The sequence below is a fragment of the Saccopteryx leptura genome, chromosome 3 (assembly GCF_036850995.1).
Source record: "Saccopteryx leptura isolate mSacLep1 chromosome 3, mSacLep1_pri_phased_curated, whole genome shotgun sequence".
Taxonomy (NCBI): Eukaryota; Metazoa; Chordata; class Mammalia; order Chiroptera; family Emballonuridae; genus Saccopteryx; species Saccopteryx leptura.
Genome location: NC_089505.1, coordinates 83,033,369 through 83,046,136, shown reverse-complemented (window position 1 = coordinate 83,046,136; position 12,768 = coordinate 83,033,369). Strand labels below are relative to the sequence as shown.

Here is a 12,768-nt window from a genome sequence, read left to right as displayed (position 1 = left end):
TGAGCAAGGCTCACCAGTTTGAGCCCAAGGTCACTGGCTTGAGCAAGGGGTCACTCGGTCTGCTGTAGCCCCTCAGTCAAGGCATATATGAGAAAGCAATCAATGAACAACTAAGGTGCCGCAATGAAGAAATGATGTTTCTCATCTCTCTCCCTTCCTGTCTCTATCTGTCACTCTCTTTGTCTCCCTCTGTCACACACAAAAAAGAAATAGTCTTTGATGTACAACTGTTCCAGAACATGCAGAAAGCTGAACATTTACTTCTTTTGTGATACCAGACCTTCAAAGTTCAAAGAAAGAAAAACCAGTATCTCAGGAATATTAATGTAAAAGTTTCAGATCAGATAATGGCAGGACAGACTATAAAGCTAGTACTCTTGGCCTGGCCTGTGGTGGCATAGCCGATAAAGCATCGACCCAGAATACTGAGGTCGCTGGTTCGAAACCCTGTGTTTGCCTGGTCAAGGCACATATGAAAAGCAGCTACTATGAGTTGATGCTTCCTGCTTCTCCTCTCTCTCCCTCTCTTTCCTCTCTCTAAATATTAATAAATTAAAAAAAAAAAAAAGCTAGTACTCTTGGATTTAGGAACATTCACTCCAAAAATTGGGGTTCTTCCTATTAGGGAATATGAAACCAGTGGACAAAAACCAGTTATTTCAATGATTCATGAGGAAGGTGATAAAATTTAATATTTACTATTTTAGGAAAAAATCCTGGTAACAGGAAGAAAGCATTTTTAAAATTTATATTATTTTTATTTTATTTTTTGTCTTAAGTGAGAAACGGGGTGGCACAAAGACAAACTCTCACATGTGCCCTGACCAGGATCTACCTGGCAAGCCCAGTAGGGGGCGATGCTTTGCACATCTGGAGCCTTTGCTACACTGCTTGGAAACTGAGATATTTTAGCGCCTGAGGTGAGGCCATGGAGCCATCCTCTGCGACCTGGGCCGATTTGCTTCAACTGAGCAATGGCTGCAGGAGAGGAAGACAGATAAAAGGGAGAGAGGAAAGGGTGGAGAAGTAGATGGTCACTTCTCCTGTGTGCCCTGGGCAGGAATTGAACCTGAGACATCCACAGGCCAGGCTGACGCTCTTAATGCTGAGCCAACCGGCCAGGGCCCATGTTAAAAAGCATTTTTTTAATTAAAAAAAAAGTTTAAAATTTTTTTTTAGAAAGGGGAAGAGAAAGAGAAACATCAATTTGTTGTTCCACTTATTTATGCATCCTTTGGTTGATTCCTGTATGTGCCCTGACTGGGGATCCAGCCTGCAATTTTGGCATTTTTGGACAATGCTCTAACCAACTGAACTACCTCTCTAGGGTTAAAAAGTGTTAAAAGAAATTTTTTTAATTTATTGATTTTAGAGATAAAGGGAAACATTGATTTGTTGTTCCACTTGTTTATGCATTCATTTGTTAATTTTTGTATGTGCTCTGACCAGGCATATTGGGATGATGCTCTAACCCAGTGGTCCCCAACCTTTTTTGGGCCATGGACCGGTTCAATGTCAGAAAATATTTTCACGGACCGGCCTTTAAGGTGGGACGAATAAATGTATCACGTGACCTAGACAAGCATCAAGAGTGAGAGTTAGATGGATATAACAGAGGGAATCTGGTCATTTTTTAAAAACAAAACATCGTTCAGACTTAAATATAAATAAAACGGAAGTAATGTAAGTTATTTATTCTTTCTCTGTGGACCGGTACCAAATGGCCCACGAACTGGTACTGGTCTGCGGCCTGGGGGTTGGGGACCACTGCTCTAACCAACTGAGCTACCTGGCCAGGGCAATAGTATTTTTTTTTTTTAAGCGAGAGAGACAGAGAGAGGGACAGATAGGAACAGAGATGAGAAGCATCGGCTCTTCATTGTGGCATTTTTTGTGTGTGTGTGTGTGTGTGTGTTTTTTTTTTACAGACAGAGTCAGAGAGAGGGACAGATAGGGACAGACAAACAGGAATGGAGAGAGATGAGAAGCACTAATCATCAGTTTTTTGTTGCGACACCTTAGTTGTTCATTGATTGCTTTCTTATCTGTGCCTTGACCGTGGGCCTTCAGCAGACCAAGTGACCCCTTGCTCGAGCCAGCGACCTTGGGTCCAAGCTGGTGAGCTTTGCTCAGAGCCCGCGCTCAAGCTGGCGACCTTGGGGTCTCGATCCTGGGTCCTCCGCATCCCAGTCCGATGCTCTATCCACTGTGCCACTGCCTGGTCAGGCTCATTATGGCTCTTTAGGTGGTCATGGGTTGCTTTCTAATTTGTGCCTTGAATGGTGTGGGGTGCTCCAGCCAAGCCAGTGACCCCTTGCTCAAGTCAACGACCTTTGGGCTCAAGGCAGCAACCATGGTGTCATGTCCATGATCCCACACTCGAGCCAGCAACTCTATTCTGAAACTGGATGAGCCCAAGCTCAAGCCAGTGACCTAGGGGTTTCAATCCTTGGTCCTCTGTGCCCCAGGCCAACGCTCTATTCACTGTGCTACAGCCTCGTCAGGCAGTATTTTTATAACATGAAGATATTGGGCTGAATGGTGACCCTAGAGCTGAGGTTGGCAGACTAAGGCCTACAGGTCAAATTCAATCTCTGTGTTTCTGTAAATAAAGATTTACTAGGACATAGTACATACCTATTTAGTTGTATATTGTCCATAGCTGTTTAATAAGGTAGAGTATAGTACTTGTTAGAGATTGAATGGCCTATACAGCCCGCCCCCCCCCCCTTTTTTTTTTTTTTTTTTTACCAGAAGAGCTTTATCAATCCCTGAGCTAGAGCCAGCTCTATTTCATTCAGGGAGGACCAAGGCAAGGCTGCTCACTTGTCCATGTGTATGAACAGGCAGTTCCTGAAAAAAGTACAAATGGAAGGTAAATACATGAAGCTGTGTATATTCATCTTGTCAATAATCAAAGAGCTGCAGATAAAAATGAAAAAGGTGTATTTTTGAGCACCTTTTGACGAGGCAGGCAGTATCCCAAGCACTCAATCTGTATAACCTCATTTAATACAGACACTCCCTAGTGAGGAGAGTTCTATAATTTCTTTTTTACAGATGCCAAAAATGCAATCCAAAGAGGCTAATTGGCAGGTAAAGACTGGCAAAGAAGCCCTGGCCGGTTGGCTCAGTGGTAGAGCATTGGCCTGGCGTGCAGGAGTCCCAGGTTTGATTCCTGGCCAGGGCACACAGGAGAAGCGCCCATCTGCTTCTCCACCCCTCCCCCTCTCCTTCCTCTCTGTCTCTCTCTTCCCCTCCTGCAGCCAAGGCTCCATTGGAGCAAAGTTGGCCCGGGCACTGAGGATGGCTCTATGGCCTTTGCCTCAGGCACTAGAATGGCTCTGGTTGCAACAGAGCGATGCCCCAGATGGGCAGAGCATCGCCCCCTGGTGGGCATGCTGGGTGGATCCCGGTCAGGCACATGCGGGAGTCTGACTGTTTCTCCCTGTTTCCAACTTCAGAAAAGTACAAAAAAAAAAAAAGTAGTTTCATAATGACATCCATGGTCCCAACTCTGTGCAACCATAAGTTTCTCCCAGGGATACTCTGGAAGAATGCCACCCACATGTTAACATGGGTTATCCATGGGTGGTGGGATTTGAAGCAATATCTCTTCTTTACCTTGTCCTAAGTGATTTCAAATTTCTTTACAATACATTGGGTCAATTGAATTAAAAAGAAATTTAAAAACTATACATCAGGGCACTGGCCAGTTCGCTCAGTGGTAGAGTGTCAGCCTGGTGTGTGGGAGTCCCGGGTTCGATTCCCGGCCAGGGCACACAGGAGAAGCGCCCATCTGCTTCTCCACCCATCCCCCTCTCCTTCCTCTCTCTCTCTCCCTTCCCCTCCCTCAGCCAAGGCTCCATTGGAGCAAAGTTTGCCCGGGCTCTGAGAATGGCTCTGTGGCCTCTGCCTCAGGCGGCTCTGGTCACAACAGAGCAACGCCTCAGATGGGCAGAGCATCGCCCCCTGGTGGGGCGCATGTGGGAGTCTGTCTGACTGCCTCCCCATTTCCAGCTTTGGAAAAACACAAAAAAAAATAAGAAGAAATAAAAGCTGTTGTAGCCTAGCCACGGTGGCACAGTGGATAAAGCGTCAATGTGGAATACTGAGGTTGCCGGTTTGGAACTCTGGACTTGCCTGGTCAAGGCACATATGGGAGTTGATGCTTGCTGCTCCTCCCCCATCTCTCTCTCCTCTTTAAATAAAATCTTCAAAAAGAAACAAATAAAGAAAACCCTTCCTGGCCTGACCAGGCAGTGGTGCAGTAGATAGAGCATCAGACTGGGACGCGGAGGACCCAAGTTCAAAACCCCAAGGTCGCTGGCTTGAGTGTGGACTCACCAGCTTGAGCACGGAGTCATTGGCTGGAGCGTGAGGTCATAGATGTGACCCCAAGATCACTGACTTGAGCCCAACGTTGCTGGCTTGAGCAAAGGGTCACTTGCTCTGCTGTAGCCCTCTAGTCAAGGCACATAGGAGGAAGCAATCAATGAACAACTAAGGTTCTGCAACAAAGAATTGATGCTTCTCATCTCTATCCCTTCCTGTGTGTCCCTATCTGTCCCTCTCTCTGTCTCTGTTAAAAAAATAAAAAGCTGTTGTATTTGCAGAAAGCAAATCTGTGTGTGTATTTGTAACTTTGAGCTCTTTGTTTGCACAACAGAAAAAACAAACAAAATATACATCAGCGAAAATAAATGAAATAGAGTTTCACATATCACAAAGGACAACTGTTGCAATGATTAATACATGGAACAAAAAAAATCAAGTCACAGATAAAATCTTAAGGTATCCTAGCATTTATATGAATGCCCAACATCAAAGTAAATAGTGGTTTGTCTTGCTGTGGAATACACACATGTGAGGTTTCAGGAAACACATGGAGCGATCCACATCTCATTTAGGATAGTGGCTACCTCTCAAGGGAGAGGGGTTTCTATTGGAGAGGGGAACACAGGGGTCTCAACGGCATGAGTAATTTTTTTTTTTAGCTGAGGGGTGCATCCACAGAGTTTCACTCATTTCCTTACAACTTTATTATGTTTTACATATTTTCTTTTAAAAATTGATCAGACAACTAACATTAAATTTGAGATGTGAGAAATTGCCTGACCTGTGGTTATGCAGTGGATAAAGCATCGACCTGGAATGTTGAGGTTGTCGGTTCAAAACCCCAGGCTTGCCTGGTCAAGGCACATATGGGAGTTGATGCTTCCCACTCCTCTCTCTCTCATTTCTAAAAAATAAATAAATAAAATCTAAAAAAATTTTTTTAAATGATGTGAGAAATTACAGACTGAATGCTGAACTGTTGGCACGGGCACCCGGAAGAGCTGTGCAAGGGATTGCTTCCACGTGGCCTCTGATGGTGCAGAGCATGTTGATTTCCATGATGGTGACTCAGACTCCCATAGTGTTGAACTTATTGACTCCCAGGCTAATAGCTGGTGAACATGAGTTAATCCTAGGACTGGAGAGTACAAGGTAACATCAAGTCTAGCTTGCTTATGTTAGTTATTTTACTCTTGGTGACTACAATCCAGCTCAATAAAGGGTGTGTTCTGAGTAAAATGCCCTGGACCCCTCTCTCTTTTATTTTAATTTTGTATTTTTCTGAAGTGAGAAGTGGGGAGGCAGAGAGACAGACTTCCGCATGCACCTGACTGGGATCTACCTGGCATGCCCACCAGGGGACGATGCTCTGCCCACGTGGGCTGTTGCTCCATTGCAACTGGAGCCATTCTAGCACCTGAGGGCGGAGGCCACGGACCCATCCTCAGTGCCCGGGCCAACTTTGCTCCAATGAAGCCTTGGCTGCGGAAGGGTGTGGACAAGTCCTGCCAGGGGTGATGACGACGGAGATGCAAAGACCTGATTCCGGGGACCAGGTTCAGTGATGAAGATCCACTTCATTCAGGAAGTAGGCTAGCTTATATACATGGGTTCAGCCTATAGGGTGTTACAGCATGTTCCTCAAAGCCAATGGCTGAAAAGATCAGGGACCTGCATGGTTGGTGCTAAGTGACTTCCTTATAGTGGGCGAGCTTACTTCCTGTGTATGCCCAGAAGGTTTCTGGGAGCTGGAGTATTCTCACAGCATTGCATTGGCCGCAGCTGCTAGGAATGCGCTCTGCGCTCTGCGCTCCACCCACACCTTCCCCTTCTCTTTTAATTAAGGCCAATTGAATTTGATGAATGATAGCTTGCTGTTGTAGCTTCTGAATCCTACGTATTATGCAACGGAACCCTAGTAGAACTAAAACAACTATAATATCTAATATACTATATGCTAATAGATTAGCTGGATTAAACAATGAGGCAAGCTTCTGTAATGTTTGACTAGTCAGGAAATAGAACAGGGGTCTTAAACAGAGGATTCTTCCTAGGGGTCGGGATGTCATTTCCCTCCCATTGTATTACAGAGACCTTCTAGGTGCCATTAAACACAGTTCCATTTTGATTGTAAAAAACGGACATAGGCCTGACCAGGCAGTGGTCAGGGATAGAGCGTCGGACTGGGATGCAGAAGGTCCCAGGTTCGAGACCCCAAGGTCGCCAGCTTGAGCGCGGGCTCATCTGGCTTGAGCAAAAAGCTCATCAGCTTGGACCCAAGGTCGCTGGCTTCAGCAAGGAGTTATTTGGTCTGCTGAAGGTCCCTGGTCAAGGCACATATGAGAAAGTAATCAATGAACAACTAAGGTGTCGCAATGAAAAACTGATGATTGATGCTTCTCATCTCTCTCCATTCCTGTCTGTCTGTCCCTATCTATCCCTCTCTCTGACTCTCTCTCTATCCCTGTAAAAATAAATAAATAAAATAAAAACAAAAAAACAAAAAACGGACGTAGGTCCATGCATGCCCCCTTCCCACAAAGGTCCCAGCATCCAAACACGAAATGGATGGCTTGCCATGGGCTGCATACTGCATATGGTTGTAAGGCACATTACACAAATTACAACATGACAAATCATACAATTTCAACAATTACAAAGGTATCATTTCACCAGTCTCTGAGCACTTTGCCAAAAGCACAAAATGTCCTCAGCCTTCTTTCTAGCCATGGGAAAAGCTTCCTGGGGCAGGGGAAGGGCCTGCAACAAAGCCGTTCCCCACCCCCATCAGGGTATTTCACATTGTCCAAAATCCATTAGTCCATCCAACAAAGGAGCCAGTGCCCACTCCAGTCGTAGTCCAGGAAATCACTCCACGCACATGGGGTGTCAGCCACCCCCCTCATCCCTGCCGTCCTGGCAAGTCTTACACTGTCCCAAAAAGGAGCACATGGCAGTGGCAGTCAGCATTTACATCTCTGCTCTGGAGAGCATGATGGCATCCACCCCTATATCCCAAAATGTCAGCAAACCCATCAGCGGCTTAGCAGGCACTCCCTGATGTTCTAGCAGCCACTCGGTGATGCAAGCCTGGCTTCCGCCGTTTACCTTCTGGAGTCTGCGAATCACAACTCCGGCCCAATTCTTCGCATCCTCCAAAGATGAACTTAAAACAGCAGCTTGTGCCACCAGGCTTGAGCCCAGGGCTGCTGCCACCTGCTTCTGCGAGTCAGTGGTTACTATAGCACACACAGGCAAGAACAGAGCACCAGGGCCTGGGGGCTCATCAGGGCCAATTTTCTGGGCCCGCCCCACCAAAGTCTTCATATCCCTCCAGGTGATGGGGCGTGCATGCCAGCTGTGAGGTCTCTCCTGGAGCACCGAGGACCTCCTCCCCTTAGGATAGTTGGTGTGGAGAAGGCCAGGGCTGTGGCTTTGGATGAGTGAAGACTGAACCACTTACTGGGTGCCCAAGAAACCCTGTCAAGCAGGTTGGGGGTTCCTGGGATCCAAATTGGCTGAAAAACACAAGCATAACCTCTCCCTTATGTTAGAAGAGGGTGCGATCCCCGCCACTGTATCGTGGCTGGGTCCTTCCAGCGTCATTTCAGAGAGAGGGGCGGGAGAGAGAGAGCGAGAGATACAGAAAAATAGACAAGACAGACAGAAAGAAAAAAATCACATGGGGGCGTATAGGCTGGCCCATGGGTCTGCAGCAGGAACATGTGTTGGAGTTAAACTGGGGTAGGGCATTGAACCCCATTAGGGAATGCGGAAGTAGCGACTTCCGGGTTTTTTTTTTTTTTCTGAAGCTGGAAACGGGGAGAGACAGTCAGATAGACTCCCGCATGCGCCCAACCGGGATCCACTCGGCACGCCCACCAGGGGGCGATGCTCTGCCCACCAGGGGGCGATGCTCTGCCCCTCCGGGGCGTCGCTCTGTTGCCACCAGAGCCACTCCAGCGCCTGGGGCAGAGGCCAAGGAGCCATCCCCAGCCCCCGGGCCATCTTTGCTCCAATGGAGCCTCGCTGCGGGAGGGGAAGAGAGAGACAGAGAGGAAGGAGAGGGGGAGGGGTGGAGAAGCAAATGGGTGCTTCTCCTGTGTGCCCTGGCCGGGAATCAACCCGGGACTTCTGCACGCCAGGCCGACGCTCTACCACTGAGCCAACCGGCCAGGGCCAACTTCCGCTTTTTCCAGCGACAGAGCTGATGGTGCGGTTAGCAATTCGGTTGGTTTCGTTTCTGTGCGCTCAGCCACGATTTTTTTTTTTTTTTTTACAGAGCCAGAGAGCCAGAGAGAGGGATAGACAGGGACAGACAGGAACGGAGAGAGATGAGAAGCATCAATCATTACTTTTTCGTTGCGTGTTGCGACACCTTAGTTGTTCATTGATTGCTTTCTCATATGTGCCTTGACCACGGGCCTTCAGCAGACCGAGTAACCCCTTGCTCAAGCCAGCAACCTTGGGTCCAAGCTGGTGAGCTTTTGCTCAAACCAGATGAGCCCGTGTTCAAGCTGGCGACCTTGGGGTATCGAACCTGGGTCCTCTGCATCCCAGTCTGACGCTCTATCCACTGCGCCACCGCCTGGTTAGGCTCAGCCACGATTTTGTCAAACTCGGAGGCTAAACTATTTTTCTCCTCAGTGGAGGGGGGCGAATAGGGAGTTAGGGCTCCTCACAGAGAGGGGCAGCCTGCAATATTTTGGCACTGGCGGAGGGTCCCCAGCAGGAGCACTAGTCAGGAAGGCATGTATCGCTAACAGGGCAGGAATGAGGCCGAGAGGGAAGCTTTGTTCTTCATGTACTTTGGCATAACGGACACTCCAGAAAGCTGGGGCCCAAATATTGGGGTCCCAAAGAGGCGCATCCCAGAGCCAGGTATTGAAACCTGAGAGGATTTCCCAGTAAGTACAAAGATCCTTTCCACAAACTTCAACTCACCTACTCTGCAATAGGGTGTGCAGGGCTCGAGCCTGTGGGGCTCAAGAGTGGGGGAGAAGGTTTCCCCATTGCAATGGGTCACTCACCCGTCCCTTTGATGCTGGTTAGGTCCGTGCCCAACGTTGGGCACCAGTTGTGGACAAGTCCTGCCTGGGCTGAGGAAGACGGAGACACAAAGACCTGACTTCAGGGACCAGGTTCAGTGATGCAGATCCACTACATTCAGGAAGTAGGCTAGCTTATATACATGGGTTCAGCCTATAGGGTGTTACAGCATGTTCTTCAAAACCAATGGCTGAAAAGATCAGGGAGCTGCGTGATTGGCGCTAAGTCACTTCCTTATAGTGGGCGAGCTTACTTCCTGGGTATGCTCAGGAGGCTTCTGGGAGCTGGAGTATTCTCACAGCTTTGCATCAGCAGCAGCTGCTAGGAGTGTACTCTGTGCTCCACCCACAGGAGGGGAAGTGAGAGATAGAGATAAAGGAGAGGGGAAAGGGTGGAGAAGCAGATGGGCGCTTCTCCTGTGTGCCCTGACCGGGAATCGAGTTTAGGACTGGCCGACACTCTACCACTGTGCCAACTGGGCAGGGCCTGTACCTTATCTTTTATTCTCATCTGGCTCTGAAGAAATGGAACCAGCTGGAGTCCTTCATGTGGCATGGGCTGACCACTGTGTATCTCTCAAACAAAGGGCATGTCCTGGATCAACCTAGATTCCCCTACTGCCCTGTGGTCTTCTCACTGAGAAATCTCAGTGGCAGCTCCGATACAGCTCAGACCCCCTAATCGATGTATCCAAGATGGCAGTGCAGCCCAGCCTTTGCCACCGCATAGCACAGAGAATGGTACCCTGCTCCACTGGGATAACTCAAAGGAGAGGGCTTGGGTCAGAGGGAAGATGTATCTGCACATACCTGTAACACATTTCCCGCCCAACAAGGACCTAGGTGAACAGCTCCAAGTTGAGAGGCCTCCATTGTGCCCTGCCTTGTTCTGGGTGGTACAGGCTGAACTGCAGCCTGTGATGCAAAACCGTGAACATTAATTACCTCTTGTCTCTACCTTTAGAGTACTAACATGTCTCCTATCTGACCACTAATCACCACCACGCTGATCCAGGCTGCTGTCTTCATCTCTCATTACCGTACTGGTTTCTTGAGTCTTTAGTCTTTCCCTCTCCCTCTGTCTGTTCTCCCCACAGAGGCAAGATCAGTCCTTAGAGGAGGCCAGACCTCCTCACTGCTCTGCTCAGAACCATGCTCTGGCTTTCTGTTTCACTCAAAGTTAGAGCCATCACAAAGCCCCTGAGGCTCTCTGCTTTCTATCCTCACTGCCTCTGTGACTGCCATGCTGTTGAAAAGAAAGGGCAAAGGAGTAGGCCAGGTGAATACGGAGCAAGAAGGGTCTGTGGACCAGGAATTTCTGCAAGAGCAGGGGACCTCAAACTTTTTACACAGAGGGCCAGTTCACTGTCCCTCAGACCGTTGGAGGGCCGGACTATAAAAAAAACTATTAACAAATCCCTATGCACACTGCGCATATCTTATTTTAAAGTAAAAAAAAACCACAACGGGAACAAATACAATATTTAAAATAAAGAACAGCCTGACCTGTGGTGGCGCAGTGGATAAAGCGTTGACCTGGAACGCTGAGGCCCCCGGTTCGAAACCCTGGGCTTGCCCAGTCAAGGCACATATGGGAGTTGAAGCTTCCTGCTCCTCCCCTCCCTCTCTCCCCTCTTCTCTAAAATAAATAAATAAAATCTTTAAAAAAAAAAAAAAAAGTTATTTTAAAAAAAAATAAAGAACAGCCTGACCTGTGGTGGCGCAGTGGATAAAGCGTCAACCTGGAAACGCTGAGGTTGCCGGTTCAAAACCCTGGGCTTGCCTGGTCAAGGCACATATGGGAGTTGATGCTTCCTGCTCCCCTCCTCCCCTCTCTATAATGAATAAATAAAATCTTAAAAAAAAAAAAAATGAAGAACAAGTAAATTTAAATCAACAAACTGACCAGTATTTCAATGGAAACTATGGGCCTGCTTTTGCCTGAGATGGTCAATGTGTTCCTCTCACTGACCACCAGTGAAAGAGGTGCCCCTTCTGGAAGTGCGGCGGGGCCGGATAAATGGCTTCAGGGGGCTGCATGCGGCCCGCCGGGCTGTAGTTTGGGGACCCCTGTGCAAGAGGGTAACCTCCACCACAGGTGGGAAGGAGGCTGTCAGTGGGCTTTTCCACTGGGATCCCAGGGTCAGCTAGGGCTGGAGGCTAAGGGTCATCACCCAGGGGTCCTCCCTGCACTGGGTGAGGAGGCTTTTCTTTCTCCCTGCCAAGTGCTTTTGAATTGTGGCTTTGATTGGCAGCTACCAAGACAGGTTTTGTTGGCATTGTTCCCCGCTCTGTGCCTCCGCACCACTCAGTCAATGTTGACTCAAGGGGGAAAATGTCACAAAGTAGGTCGAGAATGATAACTTATGCTCCCTTAAAGATTTGCTATCTGGAGAGTGTTTTGGAAACAGTCCCTGATGTTTTTGGCAGTAGGGTTTCATATTTGAGGGAAAGCTCAAGATGGGGTTCCTCAGCTGAAAGAGGGTCATGTCATCAGAGCCTTTCTTCCTCACAATCTTCTGTCAGTGTCTGCCATCCAAAAACCTGGAAAGGATTTTTATAAGTTTACATGAGCCCAAACTGACGACATTGCTGGGAAGCAAGCTCTCAAGTGCTTCAGAGAAGGACTTTTGCGGTTCCTCTTGTGCATTTAAAATTAAGGAGGGAATGCAATGAAGATCGCATAAAGGTGGGAGAAAGTACCATAGGTGGGGAGTGAATTACAGGACAATGAAGGAGATGATCTGCTCTCTTAAGGATGGCCATGGCTTATTTCTTTTTTGGGTTTTTTTTTTTTTGTTTTTCTCCAGTAGTTCTGGAGTTGAACTTACCAGAAAGTAAGAAGGCAGAAAATTTGGTGGCCAAAGTCACTAAATTTTTTTATTTTTTTTTATTTTTTACAGAGATAGAGAGTCAGAGAGAGGGACAGACAGGAACAGAGAAAGATGAGAAGCATCAATCATTAGGTTTTAGTTGCGACACCTTAGTTGTTCACTGATTGCCTTCTCATATGTGCCTTGACCGCAGGCCTTCAGCAGACTGAGTAACCCGTTGCTGGAGCCAGTGACCTTGGGTCCAAGCTGGTGAGCTTTGCTCAAACCAGATGAGCCCGCCCTCAAGCTGGGGCCTCGGGAGTCTCAAACCTGGGTCCTCCACATCCCAGTCCAACGCTCTATCCACTGCTCCACCACCTGGTCAGGTGGCCATGGCTTATTTCAAAATGTGTTCACCTAGATGCCCAAGAACAAGGGACAGGGTTTTCTTTCTTTTTTTTTTTTTTAAGATTTTATTTATTTATTTTAGAGAGGAGAGAGAGAAAGAGAGAGAGAGAGAGAGAGAGAGAGAGAGAGAGAGAAGGAAGAGCAGGAAGCATCGACTCCCA

General features: G+C 47.8%; 1 protein-coding gene and 1 long non-coding RNA gene across 2 annotated transcripts in view; both read right to left on the bottom strand.

Annotated features, from left to right (window-relative positions):
• The window catches only part of ZNF274 (zinc finger protein 274), a 115,712-nt gene extending 115,593 nt beyond the window's left edge, over nucleotides 1–119 (bottom strand). The window contains exon 1 of the mRNA XM_066374622.1: nucleotides 15–119. The gene's annotated coding sequence lies outside the window, so the exon portion shown is untranslated. The remainder of the gene's footprint in view (nucleotides 1–14) is intronic.
• Nucleotides 120–7,602: 7,483 nt separating this feature from the next.
• On the bottom strand, nucleotides 7,603–10,271 carry LOC136399514 (uncharacterized). The gene is made up of 3 exons (XR_010750166.1): nucleotides 10,197–10,271; nucleotides 9,369–9,432; nucleotides 7,603–7,856 (listed from the first exon to the last, which is right to left on the bottom strand). It is a non-coding gene; the product is annotated as an uncharacterized lncRNA (long non-coding RNA).
• Between the last annotated feature and the right edge of the window lie 2,497 nt (nucleotides 10,272–12,768).